General features: G+C 39.6%; 1 long non-coding RNA gene across 1 annotated transcript; it reads right to left on the bottom strand.

The window, feature by feature from the left end:
* Positions 1–229: 229 nt before the first annotated feature.
* On the bottom strand, positions 230–9396 carry LOC129784908 (uncharacterized). The gene is made up of 3 exons (XR_008748149.1): positions 9238–9396; positions 3199–3377; positions 230–1735 (listed from the first exon to the last, which is right to left on the bottom strand). It is a non-coding gene; the product is annotated as an uncharacterized LOC129784908 (long non-coding RNA).
* Positions 9397–17870: the final 8474 nt, after the last annotated feature.

The raw sequence follows: 17870 nt of genomic DNA, 5'->3' as shown, positions 1-17870 counted from the left end.
TAGACTACAAGATCATGAGAAGTCTCCTTTGTAACTCAGTGCAGCAAACAGGGGTAGAGGTGGTGAAGTTTGGGGTTCAGAGTATAATCTGGAGTTAGTCTCACCCAACTAAATGCAAATAAACTCTTCCAGGAGAAGTGAAGCTGTTCTGCATTTATACCAAAAATAAATAGGAGCAGAGTCTCATCCAACATGATAACTACTTCTGCTGATTTCTTTTGGCTTGTTTCTTTCTCACTCCACAAAATGCTGCGTAACGGGCAAATGAACATGGAGTTCTCTTGCAATAAATTGGATGAGTGAACAGAGGGAAATCAATTTCTTTATGATGGCTCCTACTATGAACAAAACCAGAATGCCTAACGAGTGCTGGAATGATAGATGGAGTTCGAGGACAAAGTCTATTATTACATTATGTTAAACTAAAACAGCTTTGTTGACTTCAATACATTTATTCCAAATTTTGCACAGATAGAGACTGTGACTGGAATATACACAGTCTACAAAGTTGTAGAGCAGGTTCTGGAAATTAGAGGGGTTTCTGCTTCTTCTGACACTTAGAACTAAATTGGATCAATCACCAATTACACAACACATAAAAGGGGGGAAAAATATAACATTTCTAACAATGGCTATACCAGATGAATTAATAGGAAATTTCTCTAATTTATGAAGTTTAAAAAAGAATTTCTTACCTGGGTTGGAACTACAGAGAGAGAAATGAAACTTTTCAAGTACATTAAATATATCATTGAAAAATAGCAAAACATGCTCTTTCACATAATATGCAGATGACCAGAAACAGTCATGTGTGTAAGATATCCTCTACTTAGAGTTTAATTGGAAATTAAAATTAATGTCATATACAATAATTAGGACTGATGTTCTCAAACTTTTTTAAACATTTCCCTTTGAAGCTATAGTTTGCTTACCCTGTTTTATACTCTTCATACCTATTAAACTAAAAATGTGTTTACATAATTATGAACAAATCCAGAATCTGCTCCAAAACCCTACTTCCAGTGATTTATAAGGTTTGAGTTGGGCTGTCCAGCAGGATCCTCCATCCCTTTCATATCCCCCACCAGTCTGCCTGCCTTAAACCTCTTCACTGGAGTATGATAATAATTTGTCAGAGGTACATTAAAGGCAGAAATTAGCACCTGTATTAATACCTAATTAGGGCTTTTAAAGAATCTTCCCATTGCCATACGGTGTCATCCCCTGGCAAATCTGAAGATAGGCACCAGACCAGAAAGTGCTCTTACCTGGAGCAGTAACTCCTACCATGCTGTGAAAGAGCACTGTTCAACTAATGAACTTATTTTGCAAGATAACATGTCAATACTAAAAAAAATACAAATGCTTAAAAATTCAGAAGACATCCACAGACATTAGGATGGAGAATCTGACTCACATCAGGAAGTTACCATTTCTGGGACACTCCTCACAGTGCACATTTTTCAGAACAGATAGGGATGATTAGGTTCTTCAGTTTGCCGTGGCTGGAGATAGTGATGTTTCTGGCCTACAGACAGCAGGGGAGGAAACGAGATACTGCTGCTGCCAATGGCATGCTGAAGCCAAAAAGGTTCCATGTTCAGTCTGCAAACATCTTTGTGGAGCAGACTTTGCAGAGCTCCACTAGCAGCGCAGCTGAAGATGGCATTTCTGACACACATTAGGATCTAGTAACAGGGCATCCTCCAAAGCACTGATTCTTACGTCTGTATTCCTGACAAGGAATAAAGAGAAAGCCTTTCCTGATCCCTTTACTCTGATTCCTCATGTCTTTATTGTATCCTACAGGGCAGTATCAGAGGAATGGTGGAACATATTAAAACACATATGTGTATTTATTTATTCATTTAATTTACATTTGTACAAACCCAGGATCCGGGAAAAATGACTTATAAAGGGAATGTCTGTCTGCAGGCATATGGACCCCAAGCGTTACAGATGACTGCAAACTTTCTCTGAATTACAAATTTGTTGCTTAATTTTGAAACTGAAACGTCAATCTTTGAAAAAAAAATATTTTCTTAATATCCAAATGTTAAAAAAACTACTTCTGCTTATTTTCTACCTACTCACATGTTTAGCTGTTATTTTAAAAGGGGTTCTAACATCTCCTGATAACTGTTTACCAGTAGTCGTGGTTTCCAGTGACGACACCTGTGCCAGTCCTCTCCTGATTAAAAAGGGAGAAATCTCACACTATGAAGCAAACGTTCATGACTAATTTTCCCATCCAGAGGCTCAAAGTCAAAACCCAGTTTTGCAAAGTATATAACCCCACATTCATTTTAAGCTCTGTTCCCAGAGCATGTTTTTAAAGTAAAAATTTTGCTGAATGGAGATTGCCATACGCACATCTTCAGTGCTCTGATGAATCAAGTCTCAGATGCTGATGAAGTTGGAAAGCTAATTCTTATCTTGAATACAATCTTAGAAGACATCTACTTTTTAAGATTGGATTCTGAGCTCTTGATATACACTGTATATCTGTAACATCTAGGAAAATGTGTAAACACGTCTGACAAATGGGGATGAACATCTGTTGGCCACTCCTGGTTACTAAACAGGCTATCAGATTTGCATCACACACATACGTGCGTTTCCTAGCTCCCCTCAGTACATGACCTACTTGAGCTTCCTATGTGGAAGGTTATGGTTTAATCAGCAAAGTTCATGAATCGTCCTCTTTATATACTCTGCATGCTCATGTATGTAAGCTCCTACGGAACGTTTCATGCTTGCAGCCATTGCAGTAAATATTTTGAAATGGTCTGCGCATGCCAACTCCTACCTGAAAGTAAAACCACGCCATTAGAATAAATTCAGGACATTCCCTTTGTCAGCTACAGAATATAAAAAATTCTCCTGTGATTTTTACACAGGTGCGATACCCATTGGCTTAATGAGATTATACAGCAAGCAAATCACAGCAAGGTTGGATTCAAGATTTGCAGGGAGGCATTCAGTGTATCAGGCCTGCAATAGGAAAAAATATTCATCAGCTTTGCAGGAGACCTTTGTACATAGCACAATGCCTCCCAGATCACTGAACAAGTCTGTCTTATCACCTACTGCATATATGTAAAATACACACCGCCTCCTGTCCTCTGAGCACAATCTGAGGAGCAAAATCACCTCTCCTTCTGTCGACCCTGACTGGGCAATGAAACCCATTATTACCTCACTCCTCGCTCGGCCTCCTCGGAGAGCAGTGTTCAGGTTTCTTTTCTCTGTGGTACTACATCAGTCACTATTACCAGACTTCAGCCTTTGCTAGATCTATTACACGTCATTCTGTAAATACGTTCACAAAAATCACTTTCCATCCCAGGTCAGGATTCAATGTGTATCAAGAAGACCTATAAAAGGAATAGAGCCATCAGACGTCACGTCATTCTGAAACAACCCCAAAAAAACAACTCGGCTTTTTGGAGGAGACAATAGGCTTTGAACTTGGTAATCACCAGTTATTCCTGATGGCTGTACGTAGGAAAAGCCACAGCCTCTACTGTTCATGGAGGCTGCAGATGTAAACCCTTCATTATTGTTTCTGCTATATAAACATTCTTTTGCTTTTCCGTGTATTTAACCTTTATGATGGCAAAGAAATTCAATGTTTAAATCAGCTTTAACTATGTTGCAACAAGGTCCCTCGAGTGACATCTTTATTTGTGTAAAAGGCAGAAGAGTTTGCAAAAATGGGGTTTAAAACACTGCTTCTAGTCCACAAAAGTATTTCTCTCACAGGGCACAACAGACAAGGAAAGAAGACAGCGTGTTCACCTAGGAAAAATACCTAAGATGGAAAGAGTTTTCAGGAATCCAGTTAAAACACAAAGTGTTATAGAGATTACAGATGTCACTGCAACCTGAGAGGACTACACAACTTGGGCAGACCCCTTTCAAGGCTATCTATCTAAATTGACTCTAGCGTCCAAGACAACATCAGAGTTGTATGGCACAAAGCCATCTCTACTTCTCTCCCACATAATGCATTTTTTGTGATGCATTGGATTTCTACATGTAAAATGACTGCATTTTTAAAGACACTTAAGCACCCTAATCTTTGAAAAACAGAAGCCCAAATAGTTTTACAAGTCTGGCCCATTATCAGCTGGAAACCTGGTCAGATTCAAGAAATCGGTAAAAGTACTTTCAGACACTTCTTTCTTTTCTCTGTTCATCATCAATATATCTTTTTCATATATTGGTCTAATCTAGACTGCAAGCTCTACTGAGGAGGGAATATGTTTTAACATTTATAGACTGCCCATATATTTATGCACTGGATGTGTTTTTATAACAATAAGTAAGAAAAAAAATCAATTATTTCAGTGAAGTGATACTTTCCTCAAACTAGCAACTGATATTAATGCCTCCAGCAATAGCTGATGCTGGCTATATCAATATCAGAGCCTTGGAAAGATCCTGGAAATTGTGCTTATGTGTTTCTCTAGTGTTTGCATTTTGGACTCTTGGAAAGTAATAAAGCATTGCAATACAAGATGTCTCTTGGCTCCTTGCTGACATAAAGGCACTCTGCTTATCAGTGAATTAAAGGCAACTTCTTACATTCACATGGCTAAACTATTACTGACATAAGACCACTACATCAAATGCCCAGAATACGTGCAAATGCACCGTACTCAAGCTTTTGTTTCATTATAAATTTCTTTGAACACTGATATAACGGCTGTATCTCCCTTTATGTAGGCTTTTTGTCCTTTCAGCTTTTTAAAGTGCTTCTCTGGCCCACGTTGCAGGACACAGTTTCAGGCATATAGTTTGCTCTAGTGGTATGCATGCAAAATGAATGCAAAATATGCAGCCAAGATAAGCCCTGGCAGGTCTGGAAAGCAGAGCAGAAGACATAATTTTGCTCGTTACTTTTAGAATCTCTTCTATTTGATAATTATACAACCAATAGAGGGAGAAAAGCACTTTTCTTTGCCAGATATACGTATTTTCTTGTAATCAGGCAGAACTTTCCAGGATGCCCACTCTGTATTTGAATACATAGGAATTCATTGTTTTATCCACCCATTTCCACAGGACAAGGCCACTAAATAATGAGACCCATAAACCTTTATCATCAAGGAAAAATACAGATAACATAGAAACAGGCAGAGCCTTTGGTGGCATAAAAGGACACCTCTAGCTAGTTAACAGGAATAACCAATGCATTCCTGATCCTAAGTGCAATGATTTTAACAGCTAGTCTTACAAAATAGATCCCATAATTAATACATTTGAAACAAACTTGAGTTGCTAGATTAGGGCACTCTGTAGAAGCAGTGGGAGCATTCATTAAATTGCGCATCAGATATCCATTGTCTGAACATGGCACTGATAGTCTTATTGTAAAGCTGATTCTCTAATATTCTTGGGATGCAATGTACTGCATTTTTTTCATCATTTCCTCTACATGTAAACTGATCTCCTGCGTTGAAGCAGTACTATTTAAAACAAAAGGGTTTGATTTATAGCCAGTCCCCAGCCTCATAAATCACACCTGCAGTGTGGTGCTCTGAGCTCCCTGTGTTCTGCCAGCATTTACGTTTTATAAATGATTTGGGTTTACCTCCCATTGTGATGGAGCCTAATACAATTGCATTCTTCTCTCCCAGCATTCACTCTTGCTGTTGCTCATTATTCCCACTGGGAATTCAGACCTAGTTTTTGCAAGCTTGTAAGGGGGAGGGGATTGGTGTTGGTGTGTTTTTTTTTTAAACTAAGGAATGTTGAATTAAAAATTTATGTTCGCATTCTGTAGCTTTTTCTATCACTAGGCATACTATGCAGCAGATTTTTTTCCTCCCCATTGACTATGCTTATATTTAAGCTCCCATTTGCTAAGCTAATGATTTGGAACTTAAGCAGGACAGCAGCTTGAAATGTCCAATATACACAGTATTTGACCTTCAGAGTAACCCAGGTATGCACATCAGCCATCCTGTGAACTGCATAAGGAGCTTAAATTCTCATTTAAAAAAAAAAAAAAAAAAAAAAATCACTTGAGCCCCCCAAAAGACTAAGTGTAAGGATTTTATTCTCAGAATCCACTGAAGTGTCCAGAAGATTCTTATATAATATTTTGCAATTGTGTCTCAAGTTCTCAACCATATAACAGTGTTCTAGTTGGTTAAGCACAGTTCAGACACTTGAAGATAACAAGACCTGCTCCTTTAGAGCTGACAGCCTTAAGTCCTGATTCAGAGAATTATTCCTAAAGTCATGGCACCATTTAACTGAGATTGATGGGATTTGTGTACATGACTTGATTTCCCCTGTTCCAAAACAATCAGTGATTTAGTTTGTTCAGTTAATGACTATCATCACTGTCATTTTTAATGTTAAATAATACTGCTACTAGCATACCTACAGCCAACAAAGAATTAATTGTAGTTTGAGACTGGTAAAAGCAAAAAATCTAAGTCACATTTCTGTCACAAATACTCAGTACAGTTTAAATTCAGTTTTGGAGTCTAGTCTTCCAAGCATTTAAAACTGAGTCTACTATTTGATGAGATAGTTGCAAAATTTAGACTTGAGATTTGGAAGGCTGCAATGCATGTCAATGGAGATCAGGCTCAGACCTAAGCAGTTGGAAAAATATTTCTGAAATCAATAGTAGTCATTCAGAAAAGCTACTCCCTTTCCAACATAACTCACAGGTGGACTGGAATAAGTGGACCTGTTCCAGTTCAATGAAGGATTAAGCTAAACACTTCTATTTTCAAAGTAGATTAACTGAAACAAGAAGACATTTTGATTCCCATATTAGAGCTGTCCACACATGCATTTATACAGGAAGAGCTTTTGCACTTTAAATGCAAACCTTATTTTAATCCAAATTAACTTTCAAATGAAGGCAGCAAGCCTTGAATTATTGTGTCCATTCTCTGAAAATCCATATAAAAGTATTTGTATGAAGAGCAGGCTTCTGAAGTTCATAGTGTGGGCATAATCAGTTGTAACATTTTTTGTTAGGTAACGTCTAGCCTAATTTTTAGAACCTATTTTGGAATTATAATGACTGTGTAAAAACTAGTTATTCCAATAAGTGCTTCCAAAAAAGAATTCAGTGAATTCAAATGTTCTGAACAACGGTTTCAATTCTTCAGTAGTTCAAAACTAGAATTTATTCTGAGAAAATAAATTTTAAAAATTACTGATAATTACTGAGAAGCAAACACCAAAATTTTTATGCCAACATTTGTTAGCTCAAGTTTAAATTTCTTGGATTTGTAACCCAAATGTGATAGAGCCATGAGGAGAAATGGTAACTCTGCAAATATTGTCCATCTGATATTTTATCTTGCTGCAGGACAAGGTAGCAAAATCACTGCATGAACATCCTCCTTCATTGCAGTTATTGGTTGATCCAAAGGTCAGTTTTACCATTGGATTTAACTGCGTAGAGTGCAATTATGCAAATCCTGGTACACATACAAAAGGTTAAATTACATCTTGCTGTGTAGCCTTGCGCTCCCCCAAAAGCAACCATGTAAGGCAGGGGTCCTCAAAGTTTTTAACCAGGGGGCCGGTGTGCGGATGAAGTGGCAGGCAGTCATCTGCGGCTGCTTGGTTTCCCCCCCAGCCCCCGGCGGGGGGGCCTGTAAATACCGGGGGCCAGATTGAGGACCCTGGGGGGCTGTACCCAGCCCACAGGCCATAGTTTGAGGACCCCTGATGTAAAGCATGTAACTCCAAGCAGTTACAAGTCCTCTATTACAATTTGGTTTATAAAGTATCTTCATAAATGCAGCCTCTCATGAAGAGAAGTCCAGGATCATGAGCTTCATTCTGAAATAGCTTCACATGCACCCACGACCATGAAATAGAGAGTTTTATTGTGGGCTTGGTCCAGCAGTATTTCAAATCCTTTTAATCCAGCTGCATGGGAGGCAGCATAGTCATGGTATATAACTTATCCTTATACATTCATTTGAAACAACCCTAAAATTCCAATGTTTTTTCCTAAAGGCAATGTCTTTACACAAGATCTTATAAAAAATAAACCTGTAACAGAAAATGTTTATGTAAAAAAAGAGATTTTTAGTTGAATGCATAAAGTCTGCTCCTCTCTCGAAGTAGTCATTTGGGTTAACTTTGAAGCTTGATTTAAATATTTGCAAATGCGCAAGATTTACTGTTGTCATTACACAAAGCAAAAAGGTATTAAATGTGCCCCAATGTCTTCAATGAATGAAACTCATTTCACTAAATGTAGACATGCTTCAGTTAATGGCTTTGTTTATAATGTGAAGCAGCAATTACAAGCTGTATCTGGAACACTGATAAACTCATCCAATCACCTCTCAGATACTGGCACGACCAGTTTAAAGGGGACTACTAAACTTCTGCCTGCTGACTTTCCGTTTGCACACACAACTGTGGTAGCTGGAAATGTGCAGTTTGATTTGCATACACAGCTTTGACTTCTTCAGACAGGGCTGAAGACAGGTATCTAGAGTTCTAGTGGAAATTTGCCCCCCTGTGATTCCTTAACACGCTAGTATTCTTGACATGATCCATCCAGCTGTTTTCCTGAGTTCACATTCATATAATAAAAAGTCTTGCAATCTGTCGTTATTGGAATCCAAATGGCTGCCCCAAATGCTCCTGTAATAGATCTGATACTTTGAAAATACATTTAAATATCTAGACCTAGCAGAAGAGGACTGCCTATGTCCACTTCTGCCGTTCATTTACCCCTGGGAGAAATCAATACAGAAAATCAAGAAACTTGCCAAATAAATACCTGATAGATCCATTAATATGAAATAATAATCAATAAGAAGGCTTTCTTGGCAGTAAATGACTAGCTGGAGGACCTATTAACTGTGAGAAATTTCCGATGCAGCGTGGAATCTGATCCTGAAAACACTTATACACATTATCAGTTCTTACTCTTGCAAAATAATCCTGATTTGTGAGCCAGATTTGCTCATTAAAGTAAATCCTACATAGGTACCATAACATACCTATTGTTTCTTAGCTACATTAATAAAGTACCATTTTTAGACCATTTGTTAAAAAGTTCTGCAAATGTCACTTATAAAATTACTTTAAAAGAAAAAAAAAAGCAGGAAAAAAATGGCAAGCGGCTGCTTTCTTAAGAGCTTTACTTTTTAAAGTTGATTTCTATGGATACACTGCTTTGGTCCTATAATGGTCTTGCTTCAGTACAGTAAGCAGGAGGGAAACGGAACTTACCTTCAACGTTTCAGCAGGCTTAGCACCTTCATTAGCTAAGCGTTCCTCCAGTGGTGCCCAATGGGATACATTATTATTTTTTTTCCTTCTGAGAAAAAAATAATTCTTGTTCTTGTCCCAGCAGCTGATCTCAGCACAATAATAAGCAACTGTGTCATTTCTCCCCAATATACCCCAGGCAGCTTTCTCTGGCTGAGTCACACAATGTCAGCTGGTTACAAACTACTTAGCATCCCAGATCATTCATACAGAAGTATCATCACTGACTTCTCCCCTCCCCCAGAATTGAAGTTTTTAGTTTATACACAGAACCCTGTTTTCTAGAAGAATACTTAGAATGACCGAATGATTATCAATGCAAATAACGAATGCCTCTGCTCCAAAATAAATGAGTTATTAAATGTTGCATCAATCCCACCTTATCCAATTGTACATGAGGAATAATTCTCTGATGCTACAGGTTGTTCTGCCTTCTTGTTCTTTGATGAAGATGATCATTATGATCCCCAGGATAGGTCTCAAAGACATTTTTAAGGAAAGCGTTTGACAAAGACAGAGCAATCTTGGAAGAAAAAGAGCCTATACAGAAAAATCATTTTCTTTAGATGCAAAGGAGGCAGAGAAGGGTAACATATTTCTTAAAGGGTCAGTAATGGTAGACACAGCTTTTCACCTCTATATCACTAGTTCAGATGTAGCTGAGGTTGTCAGTGATAAAAAGTTGGGTGTCTACAAATGCTGATAGGATGTTTTGCAGCCAAGAGGCCGAGGGATTATTTACAGCAGCATCGAAGACAGAAAGGAGGCAAAATAGGGTTAAATGAATGTTAGCTTTCAAAATAACATGAAGACATATTTCTAGACAGAATACAGTTAAAAGAAATCCTATCTCCAGGGTGAAGTGGACTAGTGACCCAACAGCTGTTTTCTACAAGATGTTTTCAGATATAATAGGATCACTGCTACACTTAGGTCAAATGAAAATTTTCCCTAGACTAACTTCTAAGATTGCTACTGGTCTTTCAAACATTCATCAAAATTCCTCTGTCATCCAGTCCATAAAAAAAAAATAATCATCTCTGTTTACTAGGTTCAGAATGGCCAGAAAAGTTCATTAGAAAGTTCTTTTTAATTAAAATATTGTCAAGTTTGGTATTTTAAAAAATCATCACTGCATTCACTATTTTCAAGGTGTTTCAAGTGATGACAAATCTCAATGACTGTAAAGCTAGCCTGTGCATTCTGTATCACGATCAACACCACTGTTTTTTCTTTTTACTGTTGTCTTTCAAGTTTCATGTAGCCTTTTCAGCCTTGGGGCTATGTCACCCTATCTACTAACTAGTACATTGGATTCTGATACTGCCTGGGTTTTCAGGACACTGCTGCAGAACAAATCACCATCATGATCAATATCTGGGGAGCTGTGACATTGCTAGATGTGAGCTTGGCTCAATGACTCCATTAGCACCATCAATACACATCCAATGGCCATGTGAACAGCTATGTGATGTAGTAGCAGTCTCTTCAGAAGAATCATTGACTGACTTAGTGCACAGACACAGAACTGACAATTAAATGAACTAACAGCTTCAATTTACTTGCCACGATCAATTCAAGCTACAGTGCAGTCATGCGGGGAAAAGTTAGGAGCAGCGTGACCAAGCCTGAACCACAGCTCCCATTTTGTGACACATTGTCTCCCAATAAAGAGTTTTTCTGTCAAGGGCAAATAAAGACATCTTAAAAATCATTCTTCATGGTAAATCTTAAAGGTGCTCTTTCAGACACAAGGAAAAGATTTTGGCCAAGAAAACTAGGGAACAATTAAGTGGAGCAGCTGCTGAGTGGGCAGCAGGTCTTGTTTGCAGTGAGCAGGGAAACCTCCTGCATCTAGAATGGAGTCTACTGAGTATTTGCATATAACCCATACCTGGGTCTGATTCTTTGCTGTCTTGCATAATAGGTATTTATATCTGTGCAAAGACTGTGAAACATGGTCACTCTGAGCACTTTCACAGTCACTTTGCAGCTCACAGAACAGGACAGTGGAGGGATGGTCCCCAAAGCCAGTACTGCCATTACATGCAGTAAAACCTCCGTTTACATATTTCTCCATGCACCTCCTCATCCACTTATTTCCTTCATCCTGGATACAGGAATAGTTTATTTACTTTTCATATCCCTATTCTGTCTGAAAAAGGTAAAGCACTCTTTAAAACTGATAAAACACTAAGTCACACTGAAGTGGTTTTGTGAAATTCATCCAAGTTCTTCAGTACGATTGACACTGTTTCCTTTTAACGTATGTGGCAGAGTTGAATAGACTCCCTGGAGACTCCACAGTTACTGTCAGTAGAGACAAGAGCCCATCCCAAACATAACTTTCAATCTGTTCATCCCTCCTTGAATACTAAGTAGAGCCTTTTCCTCTTGCAATGTACTGAAACCACCTCTGGATAACAAGAACACCTCCAGCAGTCCAATACCACCTGACTTACTTTCTAAGGTATGTGTCCTAATGCCACAATTGCTCCCATTGTTAGATGTAACTCAGGCCAAAAGGATTGTGCACTGCCTTTTATCCAACCCTACCAGCATGGAAAGTTCCACTGGGAGATACCCATTTGTGTCAGGGGCAGCATAAAGCATCTTGAAATATAAAAGAACCACTAATGAAGAGAGGATGCACCCAGAGGACAACAGAGATTTAAAGCAAGCTACAAAGTGTTCAGAGTCCTAAACCCACCCACCCCACCCCCCAAAAAAAAAAAAAAACAACCCAAACAATTAACTTTTTAAATGAAGTACCAATATAGTAGTAGTTCCATGTAACAGCATCAGTCAAAAGTAACAATTTACTTTTTTTTTTTTTTTTTTTTTTTGGCCTATGGGCAAGTAAATAAGAGAACTCCCCACCACTGGTTCTTTAACCCATATGTATAGATACAGGATCTCTGAAAATGCAATGTAAATTCAATTTTGGCAAAGCTTTGGTTATTACAGAAGCAGTAACTTTAATTTCCCCAGTCTGCACGTACCATCACTGAAGTCTTACACTACAATACAAAGTTTGGAGACTGTTTTCACCATGTTCCTATTATTTTTTCCTGGACTGCAAGATTACTTTAAAGAAAAGAAAACAATTGCGATACATTGTTTGATTGTGATCACTCATTCAACAAATGTATCATTTACGGAACACATTCGCATTTCACATGCTCCAAGTTTACACAACAGTGTGCCCCTCTTTCCAACAATTTGCATGTAAAATCTGGGGGAAAAAATCTCCTATTAGGTAAAAAATCCTACCCACATACATGCTAGACGCCTTTAAATGTCTTTTCAAAAGGAGATGGGTCTCGGGATAAAATGCAAGACATGAAAGGCCTGCAGACTGCATACAATTGTCTTGTGAAACAAGAGACATGATGCTCCGACAGCGCAGCCAGTCTTTAAGCATTACTATACGTCTGCAATCCAGCCTGCCTTCAGTCCTGCAGCACAGCTGCAGTCCCAGGGGGTGGTTTCCCCGAAGCCCATAACACCAGGCTGGTTACTGGCTCTGACACCCCTGGCAGCAGCCCTTTCACGATTCCACATGTCTCAGCCCCTCTTCCAGGTGCACGCACCCGAGTGCCGGTGCTGGGGGCTCTGGGGGCTCATCAGCCGCGGTACCCTGCACAGAGACACCGCAAAAACAGTGCATACCTAGAGTGTAAAAGGGGATCTGAAGAATAACTTAGCCTGACAGATAAAAGAGCCAATTAAAAACAGTGACATGATTCAGATACACAGAAATCTATGATGAAGAAAGAAGTACAGTGCTATCCTGCTACCCCTGCTCAGAAGAGAAATGCTACTGGCTTTGCTGGATATTGTACCAGTCAAAAAGTAGCAAAGACATAGTATTTTGTTAAGAGATTTTTTACTTGCATGACACATGCATTCAAAAGATAACTTCAGTCTCCTATTACTATGAATGCATTAAACTATGTTTAATGACATAGCACAGCATCATAAACATTTCTGAAACCACTCTGTTTATCTTCTGGTAGTGAATTTGATATGCCTAGAAACACTTCAAAATTTGTTAAAATAATTTGTAAGCCAAATATTGTCATCATGGAAGCTCATGCCCAGGTACTGGAAAAATATGAGTATCACATTATATTTGGCATGATTATTGGCTTGTAGTAAAACACTGTAGAACAGGTTATAAGAAAAATTTAGAGTGGTATGAATAGCTGTATTATTGAATTCTATCATATTGCTTAAGACAGCAAGTACATGATCTCTTTCGACTTTTTAAATTGTTATTTGTATGGACTTAGCTGTCCTCTGTTGAATAATGTCATACAACCACTGACCCAAAAAGCCAATTGATCAGCTGAACAACATAGAAAGATTTAGTATCTGTACACAACACAGCAGTCTTTTTGCACTTTGTGTACCTGAGATGAAGTACTATGTAACACCACAATGTGCCATTCAGAAAAATGTTGTCTCCAAAGCAAATTAATTAGAATGTCTTTAGCTGCCCAGTTCTAGGATTGCAGACTAATGCCAGATTTTGCCAGGAAACCAGTCCTGATCTCTTCCTACTCCTATTGTTCACTGGAGGCAGACAGGAGGTGCAGGAGGTGGACCACTGTATTTTGCATACGTTACTGACTTCTCAGTTCACAGTTTACTATCAGTTTGACTTCAATGGGAGTAGTGACCAAAAAGAAGACAACACTTTGTGTATGACTGGCTCAAAAGACTGTTCATTCTCTCACTACTAAACATTTGGTAGGATATTAACAACAAATTTTTGCAAAACCCAACTGGTTATAGGCTTTGTTGCAAACTGCTGAAAGTTTCACATTACCAGCATTTACACTATCAGCCATTTACTCGTGTTCACCCTCCCTCCTATAGCCTTCACACGTCCCCCTTGGAGAGGCGGTCTCAATGCAGCAGTCCCTCCCGCACACTCAAAACCTACATTACCAACAATCAAAACAGTCCTCCCTCCTATTCTGTACTGAAGGAACTATGCTTTATTTTTAATGTGCCACACAACCCACTGCTGACACCAAAAGCAACATTCCCAAGAACAAGACTACGTAACAGATTTTGTTCAACGCCTTTAAGCCTTTAAATGACAGGATGTCTCAGCAGCCCTAATCAACCAGTCATAGAATCGCAGAGCCATGGAATGGTTGAGGCTGGAAGGGACCTCTGGAGGTCATCTGATCCAACCACCCTGCTCAAGCATGGCTACCTGAAACAGGTGGCCCAGGACCATGTCCAGACGGCTTTTTAACATCTCCAAGGATAGAGACTTCACAGCCTCTCTGGGCAACCTGTGCCAGTGTTTAACCACTCTCATCATGAGAAAGTGCTTCCCGATGGCACCTCCTGTGTTCCAGTTTGTGCCTATTTGGGTGCACAGCCTGACAGAAAGATGACAAGGAACAACCAGCTAGGGTACCAGGCAGAGTGGTAAGACAAGCAGGCATTGGTATATGAGAAGACAGAACCTACTCTAAATCTTTCTATGCACAATAGAGTAGGCTCCATACACAGAGGGACCAGTTTTTCACTCCGTTAGAGGTCCTGCCATGAGGTTTGTGATACAGCTTCTGTGACAAGCTCAGCTTGCACCCTCCATGCTCTCCTATCCCTATCAGAAGATCAGCCTCAACCTCTGTAGTGACGGGGACACTTAAATAAATTACAGTGAGATTTCTGCAAACTGTCATCTGGAAAGGGCCAAAAAGCTTAATTTTCTTCATTACAGAAGCTTCAGGGCAGGAGTTTGAATCTTTGTTCTGCTTTATTTTCTCTGGTAAAATATCAATTTAATGTTTTTGGAAAGATTTTGCCTTTTTTTTTTTGTGGGCATATCATCAAAGCCTATTAGTGCAATACTCGCTATCGTTCATTTACTGGAGAAAACTCGTTAAACACATGTCACTTCAAAACTGTGTGACATAACATGAAATTGAAATGACCTTTATTTTGGCACACTACTGCACTGCGCTAGAGTATTGCTAAATCCCAAGCGTTGTCTGTTTACAAATGCCAGTCAGGCTACTACTATGGCTCTAATGTGCTCAGAGATTGTGCAGCCTATGAGCAACTGTAACTAACTGCAAATAGTAAAGGAGCTTTTGGGGAAGATCCACAGCTTAACAGAGAGCAAAGCCACTACTTTGAGACAATAGATTAATTTATGCTGGAAATTTGACCGAATAGAAGTGGGAACTTTGACTGATTACTCACTTTTGTCAGATGCTGTTTCAGTGTTTGGCCTCCTGTCTTGCAATTCGTGAACTTGCATCTTGGGTCTAAGTTACTTCTTCCCATCCATATGGTTCTCACACCAAGTCTGTTAAGAGTGACAGCTGAATGAGTCACAGTCATGCTTAACTTCAAGCACAAAGGTGTCTAATTCTTAGTCTTAAAAATGCACATGACTGCATCATAAAAAGCCACAGGCTACACCACAGATCTTCAAAGCACTGCCACAGAGTGCACAGATGCAAACGTCAACCCTCCAGCGCCCACCTTCCCGCTTTCAGGACTCAGGACAGTCAAACAAGAGTCAGATTTCCACTCATTTCCTGAGGTTGCTCAACAGCTTTGGACAGCATCAAATGGATGCTGTGGATCACTAAGTTTCTGTCCCCTAGACCTTTTAACACACATTCGGTCGTCCCCCGCTCTCATCAGGGGACTCCTCCTGAAGAGGTGCCGAGCTCTAAGACAAAGACGTGACTGATTCTTATATCTGTTCCAACAAGGGCCTTCATGGCTATAGCAAATGCAGCATTTCACTGTGTCCAGCTGAGGTCCTTCTCCCGAGGCCTAACAACACAAAAGACATTTTGTAATAGCTCCCTTTGAAATCAAATTAGTAATGTTTCAAGGCGTGACCCGTAAAGGGCTGCCGTCCAGAATCTACATGTGTTTGACAGACACATCTTCCACCTAACAGGCCACTTCAAGAGTACAGATGGAATCAAGATGTGTGAACAGAGCTCCAAAAAGAGAGCCATGGGATATCAGGATACACAGCAAAGCACTATATCTCAACAGATAAAAAGGAAAGAATATCAGATACACTGTGAAATAGCTCACTTCAGCTGGTAGGACAGATTCTGACACCATTATATAGGTGAGATTATTGCAGAGGAAGATGCTATTCCATATGTGCAAAAGCCAGCAAAATACAGCCCAAAGTAAACCATATAATCTTGTGCCAACTCCTTATAAAGGTCATACAAAGTCACAATCTCCTTTTCACATGTGACCCTACACTGCAAAATACTCAAAGTTACTGTGGGCTGTAGCTCTGTATACCCAGGTATCCTGGAGGGCTGGAGACTAGTCTTTAGAATGCAGCTTATTTTACCTAGCTAGCTAGCCATTTGTTAGCTGAAGGACTATGCTTGGTAACTTACACACAATGTGTATTTCGTTTCAAAGAGCTAATAAGTATCAGGGGAGAACAGTTCAGAGATAAACTTTAGTGTACCTTATGCAACAGGAACTGTGGGTCTTCAGAGTAAACCAAAATGAACGGAAAAGTTAGAAAAAAATATAAGTTTTCAGGTTTTCCATGATGTATTTGCTTACCTGTCAGAAAACTAACAACCCCAGTGTCCTGCAGGGTGAATCTCTCTGGAGCAGGAGTACGAAGATGGGAACCTCTTCCCATGGTGTATGAAAGTGGGAAAGCATTTGGTGGCTGGCCTTTCCAAATATCCAAAGGTCCCATTTGACTGTAGAGAGAATCAAAGAAAGTCAATGCCCTAATGCAGGCCAGACCTCAGCTCCATAATTCATTTTCATATGAATTCACAGACAAGGGGTGGGGGGTGGGGAATCACACTAGTATATCAAAAGCCCCTATAGCAGCCAAATAAAATGAAACACCTGCTGGCAGGAACTCCACCAGCTACTTAGTGTTGCCAGTGTCTCCCATCTGAAAAGGGGACATACGCAGAGATGAACGTGTATTTTACATGATGAAACGGAGTCCAAGGCAAGACTATAAAAAAGGTAGGCTGTGCAATGTACACTGTGTGTCAGGACCAGCCACTTCTGAAAAGAAACCAGGTACTGTAGGCTGGGACTAGGAGCTGAGGCTAAGCCACCAGGCTAAGACACAGGCTCACCTGTGACAGCAAACGGCAGAGTTCACCGATGGTATAACTGAACCTGTATCAGACTCCCAGTGGCTCATTTTTTCAGCAGCCTTCAAGTTCTGCCTCTGCTAACAACAGGAACAGCAACCACGGAACAAATTTCTGCCTTCTCACAAAAAGGACAAAGGAGCATGCAGTACTCTTAAACAAATTTGAGATAAAGTTATAGCCAAGATTTGGCCAGAGTTTTCACATATCAGTATTTTCAGCCATAAATCACTAACACTCATGATTTTCACACTATTTTTCCAGAAAGCTACTTTAGTGACCAGGGAACTGTCACAGTTATTACAAAACTACATACAAGTGCCATCCTGATGAACCTACGATCCCCGTGAGACATGCACAATACGAGATTCAAATCCTGATGTGAAGGACCAACCCAAACAAGGTGGGAATTCAGCTCACTCTCCATGTTCAAGCAGATCTCCC

The sequence above is a fragment of the Falco peregrinus genome, chromosome 7 (assembly GCF_023634155.1).
Source record: "Falco peregrinus isolate bFalPer1 chromosome 7, bFalPer1.pri, whole genome shotgun sequence".
NCBI lineage: Eukaryota > Metazoa > Chordata > Aves > Falconiformes > Falconidae > Falco > Falco peregrinus.
Note: the sequence above shows the minus strand (reverse complement) of the source record. Positions and strands in the feature narration are given on the sequence as shown.